General features: G+C 43.8%; 1 long non-coding RNA gene across 1 annotated transcript in view; it reads right to left on the bottom strand.

The window, feature by feature from the left end:
* The window catches only part of LOC118146294 (uncharacterized), a 105223-nt gene that overhangs the window by 26264 nt on the left and 59485 nt on the right, over positions 1 to 19474 (bottom strand). Inside the window, exon 4 of the long non-coding RNA XR_013524882.1 lies at positions 507 to 628. This is a non-coding gene — a long non-coding RNA (uncharacterized LOC118146294). The remainder of the gene's footprint in view (positions 1 to 506; positions 629 to 19474) is intronic.

Genomic DNA, 19474 nt, shown 5'->3' with positions numbered 1-19474 from the left:
TTTAACCCTGGGTGTTATGGAGGTGAGTTGGTGGGAGGTTCCCATGGGCAGGTTACAGTGCTGGGCGGTAGTTCTTGCTTATCCACCTGGCTTGGAGTATGAGAGGAAGCTCCTCAGTTGCATGTGGTGTGACTATATAGGTCAGGTGTTCCCTTTCATGGGAGGCTCTCTGGGGACACCAGCTTGTGTTGTGGCTGCAGGCCCCAGGACCACAGACAGCCCACAATTCAGACAGCAGGAGCCTTACTGGCCTCTACTAGGCTGAGCACTAGCTTTGCTCTACACAGCTGAGGTTCCTGGACCCACCCATATATTTTTTAAAATTCTATTTAGAAAGTTTTCAGGCCAGGTGCAGTGGCTCATGCCTGTAATCACAGCACTTCGGGAGGCCAAGGTGAGTGGATCACTTGAGGTCAGGAGTTCAAAACCAGCCTGGTCAACATGGTAAAACCTCATCTCTACTAAAAATAAAAATAAAAAAATTAGCCATGAGTGGTGGCAGTTACCTGTAATCCCAACTACTTGGGAGGCTGAGGCAGGAGAATCGCTTGAACTCTGGAGGCGAAGGTTGCAATAAGCTGAGATTGCACCACTGCACTCCAGCCTGGGTGTCAGAGTGAGACTCCGTCTAAAGAAAGAAAAGGAAAAGAAAAGAAAAAAGAAAGTTCCCCTGATTTGCTTTGTTTAAAGCAGTACCCAGGACCATATACCTTAGTAATGATAAAGAACCAAACATATTACAATGAATCCAGGAAGCGGAGGCTGCAGTGAGCCTAGATCACACCACTGCACTCCAACCCTGGCAACAGAGGCTGATACAAGGAAAGAGGCTTATTTGCAGCACTTGGCTAAAAGTAGGTCCTCAATAAATCATAGCCATTACTTTTACTGCTGTCATTCCCCTTTTTCCACTCATTTTTCTTCCCCTCGTCTCATGAAAGTCCTTTGAACTGCAAAAATGAACTGGCCCCTCCCTGCCTCCCCGCTATTCATTTGGGCTGCAAATTAGCAGATGTTCCTGGAGATCAAGGGTGGGGACAGGGACTTTGAGCTTGGACACCAGCAGGAGAGGCATCCTGCAGACCTCCACCGCCTAGGGCCACCACCTGGTGCCTTGGAAAGAACCATGCTTTTAAAGTGCACAGAGGTGGCCTGGCCTGGTTCCCTGGTTCTCCTATTTATTGTCTATAAATACTAGCTTAGCCAAGTCACTTCCCCTTGCTGGGTTCAGTTTCTCCTTCCCGGAAAAGAAGAAGACTGGACTAGATAGGATTTACTTTTCAGCCTTTTCATTCAGCAGGTATTTTATGAGGTCTTGTTGTGTGCACGGCCCGGTCTAGGCAGTAGGTGGGGTAGAGCTGTGAGTGAGGCACACCAAGTCTTATCAGCTTTCTGATTAGCAGAATGTTCTAGCAGCCTAAGGTTCTTGGATTCTGAGGGTCCTTGGTGCAATTCTCCAGCTTGAGCCATCACTCCTTGTTCCTGCTTGGCAACACTTCCAGCTTCTGAGCCAAAGATGCCGAGACCAGCCTTGGGTACGCCACCCTGCCCTTTGCAAAGAAACTCAAAGGACATTCACAGCTCACCAGGGTTGGTTGGGGGAAATGTGACCAAACCCCAGTCACTCACCGCCTGCCTCCCTGGCTGCCCGACAGTGGGGATGCTACAGGGGCTGAGCACAATGTAGTGAATTCTTACAATTTATGCTGCCTCGGGATCCGTTTTGCTTTTTATTGTTGTTGTTTGTTTGGGTTGTTTTTCAGATGGATTCTTGCTCTGTCACCCAGGCTGGAGTACAGTGGTGTGATCTCAGCTCACTGCAATATCCGCTTCCTGGGTTCAAGCAATTCTCCTGCCTCAGCCTCCAGAGTAGCTGAGATTATAGGTACCCATCACCACACCCAGCTAATTTTTATATTTTTAGTAAAGATGGGGTTTCGCCATGGTGCCCAGGCTGGTCTCAAACTCCTGACCTCAAGTGATCTACCCTCAGCATCCGTTTTAAGTGTAAGATTACCTTTCTCACACCAGAAGCAGGGCTCAGTCATCCTTGACATAGTCTCTCCTGCTACACCTCCCCCCTTTCTTCAGTGCCACACACAGCGGCTCCCTGGTACCCATGTCCCCACTGGACAGCTAGAGACAACCTATTCTGCCTGCTAACTCTCACGCCCCACAGACTACAGATATGCTGCAGTGTGACCTCCTGGAACACATGCCTGCTTTCTCTTTTGCATTTAAACCCACCAATTAAAATTCCTTATGGGAAATGTGTATGGATAACACCCTGGGCCTCAAGAAAGGCCGTGACCCATAGGTGGCCCCCACTTCCTCTTTTTCACGCATCCCCTGATCATTCCCTCTGCGTGTATGTGGTGAGGCGGGGGGTGGGGGGGCTCTAGGCATGCCGTAAACTCCCCAACACCAGTAAGTAATAAAACCTTTATTTCCATCTTGTGTCTCTCCTAATCATTGAAGAGGCACCCTGTATCCTAAAGACCTGAAATTAAAGCACATGGGAAGCAGTGGCTCTGAGCTTGCGGAGCCAGGTTCCTGACTCTCAAACCCCTGCCATAGCCAAGAGGTTGCTCAGGGGCTGCCAGGGGTGGGTGCAGGTTCCCACAAAGTCACCTAGGAGAAGGGCATGAAGAGAGCTAGAAAGGAGTGTACTCCAGGATGGCCAGCTTCAAGGGCATGAGGTCTTGAGTCACTCAAGCAAGGACAGCCCTGTGGGGACAGACAGATGGCAGAGTGGGTCCTGAAAAACTGTTCTTATATCCACTCTAATGGCCTGGCTAGCTTGTGACCAACCCAAATTTTGCAGGCATGAGCCAAGAAGAATGGAACCAATGAATAAAAGCTGTGGCAGCTGGGCCTCAGAGCACAAAAATCCAGCTCATGCCAAATTCACATCCACTGTCCATTGAGAAGGACCATAGCATTGCAGTCAGGATCATAAGCTCTGTGGCCACTTGCCTGGGTTCAGATCCTGGCTTTCCCACCTGCTTGCTGTGTGATTCTGGACAAGCTAGTTAACCTCTCTGTGCCTCAGTTTTCCCATCTACAAAATAGAGATAATAATACTCCCACCTAATAGGGTTGTGGGGAGAATTAAATTGCCTTTGTATTGTATTAGAACAGTGAACCGCCACCATGTAAGTGGTGTTGCTACTTCTTTGTGACAATCATCCCTTATTTTATATAGCACATAAAGCTTACGAATTCCCTCCAAATTCATTGTTTGAAACACAAACTTGTTGACTTTGCTCATTCATCCACTAGATTGTAGGTGTTATGTGGGTAGGAAATTTTTAGTTGTTTTATTCACTACTGTGTTCTTGAAGCCCATGACAGTACCTGGCACAGAGTAGTTGCTCAATACATATTTGTTGACTGGATGCATAGACAGATGGGTGGATGACTTCAACAAACATTTATTGAAAGCCTATTATATGCCAGGCACTAAGGATTCAAGGTTAAAAACCATGGTATTTGCCCTTTGAAAAAGACTTGAATTGACTGGTAATTCACTTCTATAATGATGAAATGCATTACTCTGGAATTGTCAGCCATGAGAGCAATGGTAGTCAGCGCTGATTTTGCCCCCATATCCATGAGGGACCAGACACAACTCAAGCAGGGATAGTGGCCCTACATTGGGGAGCCTTCCCCGCAAGGGCTGGAGGGAGGGAGTGGCAGGCACGTGCCCTGAAAATCACTGTGCTTGTTGGCTCCGTTGGCAATATGAATGTCTATCATCTAGCTGGGACTATGATGGGGTTTTGTTTCTCACTGTTGCGTCTTAAATGAGCTGGTTTCACATTTCCATGTCAGCTTCTCTGCCCTCACCTTTTAAAGTCTATTTTGACCTGAGCTTTTTGTATCATCTATAACTGACTGTCCCATACCCCCATTATGTCCAACAGGGTTTTCAGACAGTGAATCAGAACAAATCTGTCTCCCCTAGACAGAGAGGAGGGAATGGTAGAAGATTCCCTTTCCCCACGTCATCGCTCCTCTTCTTTGTGCTTTGGCATTGTGTAAAACAGGGACTTGGGAATGGAGACTTGAGCTTGAATTCCAGGTGTACATTAGGGAAATAAAAATCAAAACCACGGGGAGATACCATTTCACAGTCTCTAGGATGACTAAAACAAAAAGACAGACGATGAGGAGGGTTCGCAAGGAGGTGGAGAAGCTGGAACCCTCAGACATTGCTTGTGGGAATGTATCATGCTACAGCTGCGTGGAAACTGTCAGACAGTTTCTCAAACAGTTAAACATGGAGTTACCATAGAATCCAGGTATACACCGCTCCTAGGTATATACCCAAGAGAAATAAAAACATTTATTTCCACACAGAAATGTGTACACAAATGTTCATAGCAGTGTTATTCATAACTGCCAAAGAGTAGAAACAACCCAAATGTCAATCAGTTGAGGAAGAATGATTAAAACTTGGTATAGCCATACAATAGAAGATGATCATTCATCCGTAAAAGGGAATGAAGTTCTGATACATGGATTGACCTTGAAAATATTAGGCTAAGTGAAAGAAGCCAGATGCAAAAGGCCACATGTGATTCCATTTCTTTTTTTTTTTTAAGATGGAATTTTGCTCTTGTTACCCAGGCTGGAGTGCAATGGCGCGATCTCGGCTCACCGTAACCTCTGCCTCCTGGGTTCAGGCAATTCTCCTGCCTCAGCCTCCTGAGTAGCCAGGATTACAGGCACTTGCCACCATGCCCAGCTAATTTTTTGTATTTTTAGTAGAGACGGGGTTTCACCATGTTGACTAGGATGGTCTCGATCTCTTGACCTCGTGATCCACCCGCCTCGGCCTCCCAAAGTGCTGTGATTACAGGCTTGAGCCACCGCGCCCGGCCCCGTTTCTATGAAATACCCAGAATAGGCTGATTCACAGAGACAGAAAAAAGATTAGTCGTTTTCAGGAGGAAAGCCATCCCCAAAATGCATCTGGTTTAAACATGGTCATCTCATTAAGTTCTTACCATAGCCTGGAAAAAAATGGAATTTTATTTAAAACTCACCAGGGATTGCCTGGTTAAAGGATTCATTATAGAAACTCTTCCTGTGTTAAGAGCATAATTACCTACTAATTTACCTTTCACGCCTCCGGCCTAATTTTCCCATCATGAACTTGCCTCAAGCCAGCTGTTGCTGTATGCTGGCATAGGTGCTGTGCTTAGTATGAGTGGGCATCATGCTGCTGACCGCCTGCTGGTGAAAACGTTTCAAAGCACTCCGCCAAGTTTTAAACAAAGCCCCGAATGAAACCTGCTTCTCTGTCTCACTCTGTGATAAATTGGCTTCCTCTACATCCACATCACCTTCTTTTGAAGGTGTCCCTGAACAAAATGAAATAATAACAGACTCCATCTCAAAGGCCTGAGTAAGGAGGCAGACGATAATCTTTTATCAGAATCCTATTTTTCAAATTGGCATTTAGCCTGCATGAAGCTCTCAGTGGGGCAAGACCTGGAAGGAAGGTGATGGGAAGAACAAGGCCCCTAGGATGGTTTGGAGACAGAAGCTCAGTAGTGGAGTGTGCTCTGCCTGCCAGGCCAACAGGTGCTTCCTGTGGAAGAAGCTGATGCCAGCATGAACCCCTTCCCTTCTCCGGACAATGGCTGGTGAAAGGTGACCCCTGAGAAATCCTCCAGGAATAGAAAACTCCTGTAGGGGCCAATGGATTGAATGGAAGTAAAGCTAGAGCACCAAGGATCCTCGCTTTTGTTCTCTGACCAAAAACGTTGTTTTACAAATTGAGGAAGAGCATTTGTGGTGGGAAGAGGGAAAGTCTTCCCCCCCAGGCCATAGCAGGCAGCAGCCAAGAAACAGTCAAGAGATAGGTGGCCTGTGGGGATTTGTGGAGCTGCCCACAAGGGCCATCGGATGGGAAAACACACAGCAGAAGGCTGTTCACCTCTCAGTTCATCCCCAAGCCTTCTGATTGTCGTAAAGAAAAGCCTTATCTGGACGTGGTCTCTCTCTAGCACTGAATATTTGCTCTCTCAATTTTGACCTGGATGACTGACACTGACAGTAGTTTCAAGCTAGGAGGAACACTGGTTCAGTTTGCTGTGGTGGGCACGGTGATTGTAAGGGTTATCCTCTATTTATTGCACACAATTATTCTTTCTTTCTCTTATGGTATTGATTTCACGTTTTCCTTAATCATATATTTATTTGTATCCAAAACGTGGTCACAGATAGATAAAAAATCTGAAAGAGGAGTGAGAAACACTAATCTAGTCAAATCCTATGCTAATTGTGTGAATTGCCACTTCATTCCTCTTTTGAATCTCTCTCTCTCTCTCTCTCTCTCTCTCTCTCTCTCTCTCTCTCTCTCTCTCTCTCTGCCTGCCATCCTGAGCCTGCTTCCTGCCCATCAGCTTCAGGGATCCTGCTCCTTCCAGCAACTCCTTCTTGAGTCCCTGCCTCCCAGCTGCAATGTCCTTATCTGCCCGCTCTCCTGCTTCCTGGGATCCTTGCTTTCATCTAGGTTTAGCTGCCTATCTGTACACACTGGAGTGAGCATGACCAGCAGGCAGTGGAGAGTGATAGTTCCCAGCCTGTGCAGACAAGTCCCCTCCTGCTGGGCAACGGCACCATCCCCCACTTCTTCGATGGCTCAGGAAGACTCCAGCACTGCACTGTGACATTTATCCCTCTCTGCTCCTTCCTCCCACCTCACTCCAGTGGGGCCCTTTCTTCACCCAGGAAAAGTCAGTTCGGGTCCTTCCCTGACAGCTGCAAGTCCCTAGAATCGCAGTTCCTGTCCTACTGGTTGGGTCTCAGCACACGGATGCCTTCTCTGGCCACCCCCAGGGATGGCAGAACTGGGAGGGACTGGCCTGGGGGCAGGCTGGGAGCACTTGGGAATCTTCCAAGCTTTGATGTAGCATCTCTGCAAACAGGTGGGTTGGGTTTTTCCTTCTAGAGAATTTTTTCATCTCCACTGACGCATAAAGGTAAAATGTGATTCTTTACCCCCTTCCGGAATTTTAAGCCAAAAGCTCAGAGCTCCCACTTTGCAGCTTAAATTTGATTCAAATCCTGCAATTCCCACTCCAGGATCAGGGCCACCAGTCACCAAGTGGCCTGGGTGCATATGGCCTTAGGCTGTGTCCTCAGGGCCAACCCTGGCTCACAGGACAGTCCTTAGAAGTTGGTAGCCTCTAGCCATCTGCAGAAAGCTGAAACTGGGCTCATTCCTTATACCCTACACTAAATTTTTTTTTTTATGATTGACAGTATTAATGCATGATGAGAAATATTACAAGTACTTTCTTTTGCTAGATATCTTGATAATTTAAGAATTTCTTCTTTTTTCTTTTTTTTTTGGAAGAAAAGAAAAAGGAGTGAGGGAGAGGAAGAGAGAGGAATAAAAAGAGGGAGAGAGAACGGGAATGTTGCTCTATTCTAAAAATGGGTATTGATAATGGCCGATCAATATTTTGTATATTTAAGGTGGAGAATGTATATTTTGTGTATTTAAAATGGAGAGCTCTATAAATATTTATTGAGTTTACTTGTGCCGGATCTGAGTTCAAGTCCTGGATATCCTTATTAATTTTCTATCTCGTTGAGTCTAAACCTCTTTATGGGTCTTATGTATCTGGGTGTTAGGATCGTTAGCTCTTATTGTTGCATTGATCCTTTTACCACTATGTCTTTGTTGCTTTGAAATCTATTTTATCAGATGCGAGAATTGCAACTCCTGCTTTTTATTTATTTATTTATTTTTGCTCTCCATTTGGTTGGTAATTCTTTCTCCATCCCTTTGTTTTGAGTCTTTGTGTATCTTTGGATATGAAATGGGTCTGGATGTAGCATACCATTAGGTTTTGGCTGTATCTTTTGATTGGGGGATTTAGTCAACTTAAATTTAGGGTTACTGCCATTTGATGTTAACTGGGTATTTTATCCATTCGTTGATGTAAATTCTTCTTTATGTTGATGCTCTTTACTTTTTGGTGTATTTTTAGAAAGGCTAATACTGGTTGTTTCTTTCTATGTGTAATGCTTCTTTCAGAACCTCTTGTAAAGCAGGCCTGGTGATAATAAAGTCTCTGAGTACTTGCTTGTTCATAAAAGATTTTATTTTTCCTTCAATTGTGAAGCTTAGTTTGGCAGGATATGAAATTCTGGGCTGAAAGTTCTGTTCTTTAAGGATGTTGAATATTGGCCCCCACTCTCTTCTGGCTTGTAGGGTTTCTGCTGAGAGATCTGCTGTAAGTCTAATAGGCTTCCCTTTGTGGGTAACCTGACCTTTCTCTCTGGCTGCCCTTAGTATTTTCTAAAATTCACTAAAATTAACTCCAGATGGATTAAAGATCTAAACATAAAACATAACACCATAAAATCCTAGAAGAAAACCTAGGCGTGTGTACCTATGCAACTGTCTTGCATGTTCTGCACATGTACCCCCAAACCTAAAATGCAATAAAAAATCAAAAAAAAAAGGAAGGAAGGATGACCAGAAAAAAAAAAAAAAAGAAAACCTAGGCAAAACCATTCAGGACATAGACACAGGCAAGGACTTCATGACTAAAACACCAAAAGCAATGGCAACAAAAGCCAAAATAGACAAATGGGATCTAATTAAACTTAAGAGCTTCTGTGCAGCAAAAGAAACAATCATTAAAGTGTACCAGCAACCAACAGAATAGGAAAAAATTTTTGCAATCTACCCATCTGACAAAGGCCTAGTAGCTAGAATCTACAAAGAACTAAAGCAGATCTACAAGAAAAGAAAACAAACGAACCCATTCAAAAGTGGGCAAAAGATATGAACAGACACTTTTCAAAAGAAGACATTTATGAGGCCAACAAACATATGAAAAAATGTTCATCATCACTGGTCATCAGAGAAATGCAAATCAAAACCACATTGAGATACCATCTCATGCCAGTTAGAATAGCAATCATTAAAAAATCAAGAGACAATGGATGCTGAGGAGGATGTGGAGAAAAAGGAACACTGTTACACTGTTGGTGGGAGTGTAAATTAGTTCAACCATCATGGAAGACAGTGTGGTGATTCCTCAAGGACCTAGAAACAGAAGTTTCATTTGACCCAGCAATCTCATTACTGGGTATATACCCAAAGGATTATAAATTGTTCTATTATAAAGACACATGCACGTGTATGTTCATTGCAGCATTGTTTACAATAGCAAAGACCTGGAACCAACCCAAATGCCCATCAACAATAGACTGGACAAAGAAATGCGGCACATATACACCATTGAATACTATGCAGCCATAAAAATGATGAGTTCATGTCCTTTGTAGGGACATGGATGAATCTGGAAACCATCATTCTCAGCAAACTGACACAAGGACAGAAAACCAAATACTGCATGCTATTGCTCATAAGTGGATGTTGAACAATGAGAACACATGAGCACAGGGAGGGGAACATCACACACTGGGGTCTGCTGGGGGGAAGGCTAAGGGAGGGACAGCAGGGGTGGGTGGGGAAGTTGGGAAGAGATAACAGGGGGAGAAATGCCTGATATAGGTGATGGGGGGATGAAGGCAGCAAACCACCTTGCCATGTATGTACCTATGCAACAATCCTGCATGATCTGCACATGTACCCCAGAACCTAAAGTACAATTAAAAAAAAGAAGAAGAAGGTGGCAGCCTCTCTCTCTCTCTCCTGTCCACTCCCATCCACCTGGCTACCCTGCAAACAGTGGCAGAAAGTCTGCATTGGGAATGCCAGTCAGACACTCCTAGAAAGGAACACAGCAGGGGCTATGGCCTGAATGTCTGTATCCCTCTAAAATTCACATGTTGAAACCTAATTACCAAAGTGATGGCATTAGTATTAGAACATAGGGCTTGGGGGAGGTGACTAGGTCATGAGGGCTTTACCTTCATGAATGGAATTAATGACCTTATAAAGAGGTTTGAGGAGGTTGTCTACCCCTTTGCCTTTTGCCCTTTTGCCTTGGGCAGACACAGCAAGAGGGAAGCAGGGATCAGCCCTCACCAGACACCTAATTTACGGGGTCCCTGATCTTGGACTTGGCAGCCTCTTAGAACTATGAGAAATAAATTTCTGTGTTTTATAAATTACCCAGTCTCAGACATTTTGTTATTTTGTTATAGCAGCAGGAACAGACCAAGACGGAGAGAAATATGTCCAGCTCTTTCCCAAGGGGTCAGATCTAAACAGAGGAAAGTGGAATCATATAGAGGAAAGTGGCTCCCCAAAGGCAGGCCATCTTCAAGTCCCAAAGACTGGCTGGAGTCTGGGTTGTTTTTTAGATGTAGGAACAACCAGTGAACTGAAGAGAAAGGGTAGAAATTGTTAGTCCCAAGACTCTCTGGTGAAAAATGGTACAAGCTTTCAGGGGACCCTTAGAAATGCCAATCAAAGTCTTTCACATATAGGGAAAGCTAATTTATGGCTAAAAGAGTGACCAAAACAGCAGTTGCCTCTGGAAATGGGGGTGAAGATCGAATTAGAATGAGACATGAGAGAACCTTCCAGGGTGATGGCAAGATTCTGTACCTTAATTTGCGTGTTGCATTGTAAGTTTGATCTCAAAAGAAAAAAAAAACCTGTAAACAAATATTAAACTCTAGAGCAGTGCAGTCTAATAGAATGTTTTGCAGCAATAAAAATGTTCTACATCTGTGTTGTCCAAAGGCTAGCCACTAGCCACCTCTGACCATGGAGCACTGGAAATCTGGCAACTTAAATTGGTACTATCACATACTGACACTCACCCTATGGCTTGGGTAGCGCCATGGTGATTTCTCATAAAAAAAAAAGCGGCATTCTTGGGCATACAGTGGTTAAGGGACTCACCCAAAGTCACACACAGCAGCAAGATGTCCAAAGGTGGAAGTCTCTGAACCTCCCAGTTCTCAGGAGCAAGCTTGTTTCCCTCACCTTCCAGGGAGAGATGCCTTAGAACTGGAGTAAGGAGAGCTCACTGAAGGGTAAAAAAGCCAGAGAGCCAGATGCCAGAGATCCAAACTCTCGGCTCAGAGAGGGCACACTTCCCAAGGACAGCTTTGGTCTAACAATGATACGCTAGTCCGTTTTTACACTTTATATTTTAGAAAGCTCTTTCACACGCCCACAGTCTCTCACTTCATCTGCACAGCCTGGAAGAGATCCTCCTTTCCTCCCTTCCTGTCTCTCCCCCCACTCCCTCCTTTCTTCCAAGTGGTGGGCAACAAGTAAGGACTAAGGGTAAAACATTTAGGCGTCAGAGTTGGACATCCAGGGCTTGAACTCTGACTTCCCAAGCATATGCCTTTATAAAATGGTGCGTTTTAACCTTTCTGTGCCTTTGTTTACCAACTTGCAAAATAGGAATAGTAATAGTACTTGCCTTGCTGGGATGGCAAGAGAATTAAATAAAACAATCCACACCAAACCCCCTATCATCAGCAGCAGCATCAAATTATTTATTGAGCTATGTACATGACAAAGCTAGAGGCAGGAGTTGAGGCCAGGGGTCAATTCAGAAGCCCACAGGAGTACAGAGTCATGATGATCTGAACTGAGCTGGGGTGACCGAGACTCCACACTAAGGGAGGGCAGGTTGCCAACACGCTCTCCCTGAAGCCAGAGCAAGCACCTCAGCTCCATTCTTCACTCAGCTGCAAAGTGTTTGCCCTCAAAGAGGGATTGCCTTTTGCTCACAAATCTCTCACCTGCAAAAGGTCCGCTTCCTGAGCCGACTGGAAGATGAATCACTAGAATCATCATCATCTTTCACGATCCATCTCCTGTTGCCCAGCAAACCCCATGATGGCCTCTTCTCTTTAGAGGCTACAGCCGAGAGAGAAGGGAGATGCACAGGATTAAATTAATGTCGGGGAAAAAAGACTTCTGGCCCTCCTGTTTTCCACCAGCCTATTAAATTAAGAGATGCAAAAAACAAGACTCGTGTCTGTGTGTGTGTGTGTGTGTGTGTGTGTGTGTGTGTGTGTGTGTGAGAGAGAGAGAGAGAGAGCACATTTACATTTGCAGAGCATTATGCTTGCAAGGTAAGTTGATCCTTATAAATGCCTAGAAAGGCAGGTATTTTTCATTCCTATTTTTTGAAATGAAGAATTGAGCTGGAGAGGCGCTAAACAGTCTACCCAGGAGCAGCTGTTCAAGCTCGTTGTGAGTTCGCATCATCCCATCAATTATTAGATGTCTGAAATGTTACTTGGAAAGAAAGCACCACCTTTGATCAGGAAGGTCATGGCTGAAGGCCCCACTGGCCTCATTTTCCTTGATCCCATCTTCAGGCATTGCCAATATGCCATCCCTTCTAAAATAAAACCCCTCCCGAGTTGATGCACAGCATATTCAATGCTGATGGGCAGACCATTAGGTAGAACCCACTGTGCTGAGCACTGAGCCTGAGGCAGGATGGCAGCGGGCTGAGGAGGGTGGGAGTGGGGAGAATTCAGAGCCACATAAAATGCAGAGGCTGGCTTGGTGAATGTAGGAGGCATCTGTGAGCTCAGATACGACAGGTGGCTCCAGTCTCAGCCACCATTCAGGTCCACAGCTGGGAAGAACAGTGTGTTCATGCTTTGGCTGCCAAGGATAATGCTTTGTAAGTTTAAGTGAGACTTTGTGCCTTAATTATAATAATAGCTATGATCACAGAGCTCCTCTTGTTTGCCAGGCCCTGTGCTAAGTACCCTGTCTAGCTTAGACTCTGTTGAGCCCCATCTCCATTAACAGATACCTTGTGAAATAGATACCACTCTCAGCACCATCTTGCACATGAGGAAGGTGAAGCTTCCCAGAAGGCCACCCAGCTTCTGGTGTAGGGATGTAGCTAGAATTTGAACCCAAGCAGCTTCCAGATCCTCCTGCTGAACAGTCTCGCGCCGCAAAAGACACTTTCCTGAGGCTGGGTACATCTAACATAGATGTGGAAATTTAGGTGCATTTTCCGAGGCACTGCACAACAAGTGGAACAACTCACTTAAAACCTATATGAGAAAGTGAAATACCGCATGTTCTCACTCATAGGCGGGTATTGAACAATGAGAACACATGGACACAGGGTTATGGGAGCATCAGACGCTGGGGTCTGTCAGGGGGAAATAGGGGAGGGACAGTGGGGGGTGGGGAGTTGGGGAGAGATAGCATGGGGAGAAATGCCAGATATAGGTGATGGGGAGGAAGGCAGCACATCATACTGTCATGTGTGTACCTATGCAACTATGTATCTTGCATGTTCTTCACATGTACCCCAAAACCTAAAATGCAATTAAAAAAAGATACTAAAAATTAACAGGTTGAACTACAATGGTGAATACACCATTATTCGTTTGTAAAACACATGTAGAATGTACAGCACCAAGAATAAACTCTAATGTAAAAAAAAAAAAAAAAAAAAAACCTATATGATTCATTTTAGCCACAGAAGTGCAAACAAAGCTTTTCTTCATTTAGACTGCCCCTGCTCACCTCCAACGGCAGACTTTGGTCACATTTCTGTCCATAATATTGATGTAAATCAAATAAAGCAAATTCTTATTTATCTAAACTTACAGAAATCACAGGCTGACTTCTGAGTCTTGAACTTCACTGTTGCATTTTGTGGCACTTCAGAGGCTGAACATCACACCATGCTAGGGACACATTTCCCAGGGCAGAGGCCACTGGGCTTAAATAAAGGGCTCTGTCCTTTTAGCAGCCATGTGTCCTAAGGTAGTAGCTTCACCTCTTGCAGCCCAGTCTCCTGGTCTTGCCTGCCCAGAGCTGCCTCACCCACAGTGTGCCAGGCACCTTCCCTGCCTTATCTAATTTGACTCATATAACAACTGTTTAAGGTTGGTGCTAATTACAACTTGCATTTTACAGATGAGGATGCAGAGGCTCTGTATTAGTTTATTCTTATGCTGCTATAAAGAACTGCCTGAAACTGGGTAAATTATGAAGAAAAGATTCACAGTTCTGCAGGGCTGGAGAAGTCTCAGGAAACTTACAATCATGGTGGAAGGGGAAGCAAACACATACTTCTTCACGTGGCAGCAGGCAGGAGAAAAATGACAGCTGAGTGAAGGGGAAGCCCCTTATAAAACCATCAGATCTTGTGAGAACTTACTCACTATTACAGAACTAGCATGGGGGAAACCACACCCATGATTCAATTACATCTCCCACACACAGGAAGTAATTGAATGGTCCCTCCCAGGACATGTGGGGATTATGGGAACTACAATTCAAGATGAGATTTGGGTGGGGACACAGCCAAAACATATCAGGCTCAAAGGGAAGAATGTTTTGTCCAGGGTTAGATGGCTACTCAGTGATGTGGCCATGTTCATTGTATACAAGCTCTGTCCCTAAACTACAGTCATGCCTGTGGGTATTCTACAAATGGAGGAGCTCTGCAAAAGGTAAGGGCCCAGCAGAGGAGTGTAAGCAAGTCCCAGCTCCAAGCCCTTGACCTCACTGAGCTGCCTGGGTTCCTGCCTAATCTTGTTCTCTTGGTCTACTGGTCTAATTGTCTAATAAGTATAGAAGAAATAAGAGCTGGTGTTCAATAGAGCAGGAGAGCAACTACATTTTACAATAATCTATTGTGCATTTCAAAATAGCTAGAAGGGAATAATTTAAATATTTCTAGCATAAAGAAAAGACAAATATTTTAGGTGATGGACATCCCACATATGTGGATTTGGTCTTCAAAAATGATATGAATGTATTAAATTATCACATGTACCCCCTCCAAAAAATAAAGATTTTTTAATTAATTTAAAAATAATTTTTAAAGAAGCATAGAAGAATCCATCTCCTCTGGTTTTAACAGCCCACTTCTCCCTGATGGTGGTGCTGGTCTGGAAACACATACTTTCCCGATTCATCAGCCAGCTGCATGCAGCCCTCAACACAGGGCAGGGGTTTGATGCATGTTCATTCAGGAACTTAGTGATGCTCCACGACTACAGAGATGGGGTCCTGTAGCTGGTGATGCACAGAGGCTCAGATCATCGGCGGCTGTCCAGGCACCCAAGCAGAATGTTTCTACATAGCCAGCCCACTATGGCAGATCCATGCAACTGCCCAGAATAAAGCAAGTCCTGAACCACATCAGATAGGTCCATTGTTGAGCTACCACGAATAGAAGCTCACTGAGGACTTGCCTCTTTCAGGACTGTGAGAGCCTCTCCTCATGGGCCTCAGCACATCTCATCTTCTGTTAACCACTGTCACCCTTATAAGTGCACTTACATGGTGCTAGGCCCCATCCTAAATGCTTGATGTGTGTTAATCCATTAATCCTAATGACCCTTACCTGCTGTGCTAGGTTTACTGGGAAAAGCTCTGGTTTATATATTGAATTAGTTTCTATCACATCACATTGTTTGAATTGGTAATACCATTGCATGGTGAAAAATACAAAAAGGATAAAAGAATATAATATCAGCCCATATCCAGGTAGGCCATTCTGCCATGGCTTTAAATGGAGACGCAAAGGGGATCCTCCTTTCTTCCTTCAGTCCAGACAGTTCTGCACTGACTTTCTGCCAGAGCTGAAGACTCTCAGCCCTTGGGATAGGACAGTGGAGCCTGGGCTAAATTGGTATTTCCCAAAGCTGGGTCTTTTGAGGACCTCTGTCTCCATTTTTATGCTATCCACATATTACCTTTAATTTTTATTCTTTAGTTAAGAATTAGCTTTAGGCTGGGTACAGTGGCTCACACCTATAATCCCAACACTTTGGGAAGCTGAGGCGGGAGGATCCCTTGAGACCAGGAGTTTCAGACCAACTTGGGTAACACAGCAAGACTCTGTCTCTAGAAAAAAAAATTTTTTAATTACTTGGGCATAGTGTCTCACACTTGTAATCCCAGTTATTTGGGAGGCTGAGGAAGGGTCACTTGAGCCCAGGAGTTCGAGACCAGCCTCAGCAACATCTCTACCAAAAAAGAAAGAAATGATTCACAACACTGCTTGGTACTCGGTAAGTGTTAGCTACTACTTATGGCATATCCCTTGCTAAAAGTAGGAGATAACTGGAAAAAAAAACACAATGACAACCAAACAATTAGTTAAAAATTAACTAAACAGTACCTGCCTGAAGACAAGTTTTCTCCTTGTAAAAAATCAAGATGAACCAAGGTTAGAGAAGTCACAAGCAGTGGTGAGGAGAACTGAAAGGAGAACAGGGATCTTGCTTCATGATATAATCTTATTCACTGCCCTTCCTGCCTTCCATCTAGATCCACCTTTCATGGCATTTGTGCCCCTTGGTCCACACTCTGGAGAATGTTGGGCCAACAGTAGTTTCATGGGAGATGGAGAAAGAACCAACTCTGCAAGGAGAAGGCTGTTGATTCCACAAAGGGCTTTTACAAACTAGCTGTCCTAGCTCCTTGACCACCTCTCCCCCATTTTTCTATGTCTGTCTTCCTTGCATGGGAATGATAGTGTCTAATGAGAGCTGTTATTTATGGAAGAGTGTTCTCATGTCAAGAGTGTAGAGGCAGAAAAGGGGTTGAGACCAGTGTATGAAGAGGAACTTTGGCCCATAGGGACTGAGATGGCATCTTAAGAGTTTCTTTTAAGTATGGAAACTGGACTTTGAAAAAAAAAAGAGTGGGAGTGGAAGGTTCCTTGCACATTCCGCAGTATTTCAGAGAGATTTCATGTTCACTTTCTTATTAAGCTCTTGACCAACCCAGTGAAAAATTTGGGCAGATGATGATGAAACCAAGACCCAAGATGTCACAGCTTTCAAAGGCTGAGCTGAGGCAACTGAGGCAAGAATCCAAGTTTCGCCACCTTCTGTTCTTTGTTCCAAACTATGAAGTCCCCTCTTGAACACTAGTTCAGTGATAAAGGCCAGTATACCATAAAACACCTTGTAAATTGCTTTTATGCGATAAATATTTGAATGAATGAATGCATTCATTCAGTTGGTGATGGTCATAAGTGATGATCAATAAGTAGCTTATTATTGCTTTTTTATTACATGCCAAGTAATGGTTGCTAAGGAACTTACATACATTATCTCACTAAACCTACACACAATCCTATAACATGGAGATTGTAGTTTATCATTTAGGAATCTTGTTCAGCTGATGGTGTATGAAGTAGACTCCAGTGACTTCAAACAATAGTTTTACTAGGGTATTTGTGTCCCTGGATCCATGAGCATGTTCCAAAAGAATTCAGGCAAAATGGATCTAAGAGAATCAGTTTCCAGAACTAAACTTCCATATTTACTCTTTCCTAATAGCTAGTTCTCCTTTCCTATGCCTCCTTTAACAGTGGCCCTTCTCCTGTCTCACAAAAGAAAGGTTTACCTCTCACCGTCTTGAATCATAGAATGGTGCACTGCTTGTGGGTGTCAAACAAAGGAACCATTCAAAATCTTAGTGTCACAAAGCCTCCCTTAATCAAGGTACCATAAACTGGTGCTCTCATTTCTACCAAATAGCTCATTATTTTTCCCTACCTTAAACACATTTCAGTTAAGGGTGAAACATGCCATTAGAAATGAGGTATTTTGGACTATAATGGGATGTTTTGAACTCAGATATACTGTAGAGCAAGGTTTAGGAGTGATGACTATTTTTATTTAATGATATCTCGCCTCTTCCAAACTCTAAGTGTTGTCAAAGAATACATTGCTTCCGAAGGAAAGTTCCACGAGTAAAGGGGGAAAAGAACCTATCAGTGAAAAATATTGAATGATGCAGGATCTTATTTCATTTAGTGGCACATTCATGGGACCTTATCCTTTTTCCTTGGAACTAAAATTCAGAAGTGAGGTTTGCATGGGATTACATATTAATACATCTACTTGAGATGACAATAAGTGATTACATGTATGTATAAATATGGGAAAATGTATTGAATTATGCCCTTAGGATTTTTGTATTTTATGTAGATAAATTAGACTTCAATTTAGAATATAAATTAACTCTAGTGCTAATGGCAAATTGAGAATATTTAACCAATCTATTAAGGATGGCTTAATTGAAATAGAAAATGGGGACATGGTATTTTTAAAATCCTCTTTAAGCCATAGGAGAGCTACTAAAATAGTTAGAAACAAAAAACAAGTAAACAAAAAAGCTAGCCAAGATCTAGGATGAGACAGAAATCCAGAGACGTAACTGGTGCCATAGAGGTTGGTCTGCTTTTCTTATGGGGATGTTTGATGATTCCACCTGGAAGAGCCAACTGTGAGAATGAGAGATGAAGAGGCTGAAGAGTGCTTCTGTTACTTCACAGGACAAAGGGGACAGAAGATGAATACCAAGGTCCACCATAGCAGTGGTACCTAGGAGTGAGAGAAATAGAAGAGTTCCCAAAGCAACATTAAACTAGCTTTTTCCTTGAGACAGAGTCTCATTCTGTTGCCCAGGCAGGAGGGCAGTGGTGTGATCTTGGCTCACTGCAACCTCTGCCAGTCAGATTCAAGCAACTCTCGTGCCTCAGCCTCCTGAGAAGCTGGGACTACAGGTGCGTGTCATCATGCCCAGCCGATTTTTACTAGTAGTAGAAACAGGGTTTCACCATGTTGGCCAACCTGGTCTCGAACTTGTGGCCTCAAATGATTCGGCCACCTCAGCCTCCCAAAGTACTGGAATTGCAGGCATGAGCCTAGCCTAAACCAGCTTTAACTAAGTTCAGTCTTTACATCTGGAATAAGGTGTGCAGGATAGCTAGTGCCCCCAAATATGTGGCAGAAGCAAAAACAAATCCTCTCTAGAAAAAGAAAACATCCTCCTAGATTAAACATTATTTTTTTAAAAACAACTTTTCAAATACAATTCAAGCACACAATAAAAGATAACCAATCACATAAGACAAGACAATATGAAAGAAAAGAAGCAGAAATAGGCCAGGCCCAGTGGCTCCTATAATCCCAGCACTTTGGGAGGCTGAGGCAAACATCACTTGAGGTCAGGAGTTTGAGACAAGCCTGGCCAACATGGTGAAACCCCCATCTCTACTAAAAATACAAAAAGTAGCCGGGCATGGTGGTGGGTACCTGTAATCCCAGTTACTCAGGAGGCTGAGGAAGGAGAATAACTTGAACCCAGGAGACAAAAGTAGCAGTGAGCTGAGATCGTGCCACTGCACTCCAGCCTGGGTGACAGAGCAAGACTCTGTCTCAACAACAACAACAAAGAAAAAAAGAAGCAGCGGCAGCAGAAACAACACTAGAAACAAACCCACAGGGGCTCCTGATACTGGCATTATCATATCCAGACTTTAAAACAACTACACTATTGAAGAAGAATGGTGCCGCAATGACCAAATACAATGTGCAGACCTTGTCTGGAGCCCAGGTTGAAAACAACTTAAATTGTTTAAGAGCTGAAAGCTAATATGAGAATACTGAAAATTAAAGGTGAACAAGGTAGTAGATGGCATTAAGGAATCAGTATTAACATCTCTAAGTGTGATTTTCTGGTTTTTCATATATATATTCTGCATTATAT

This window comes from Callithrix jacchus, chromosome 12 (genome assembly GCF_049354715.1).
Source record: "Callithrix jacchus isolate 240 chromosome 12, calJac240_pri, whole genome shotgun sequence".
NCBI lineage: Eukaryota > Metazoa > Chordata > Mammalia > Primates > Cebidae > Callithrix > Callithrix jacchus.
The sequence above is the reverse complement of the archived record's forward strand: the minus strand, read 5'-3'. Positions and strand labels throughout refer to the sequence as shown.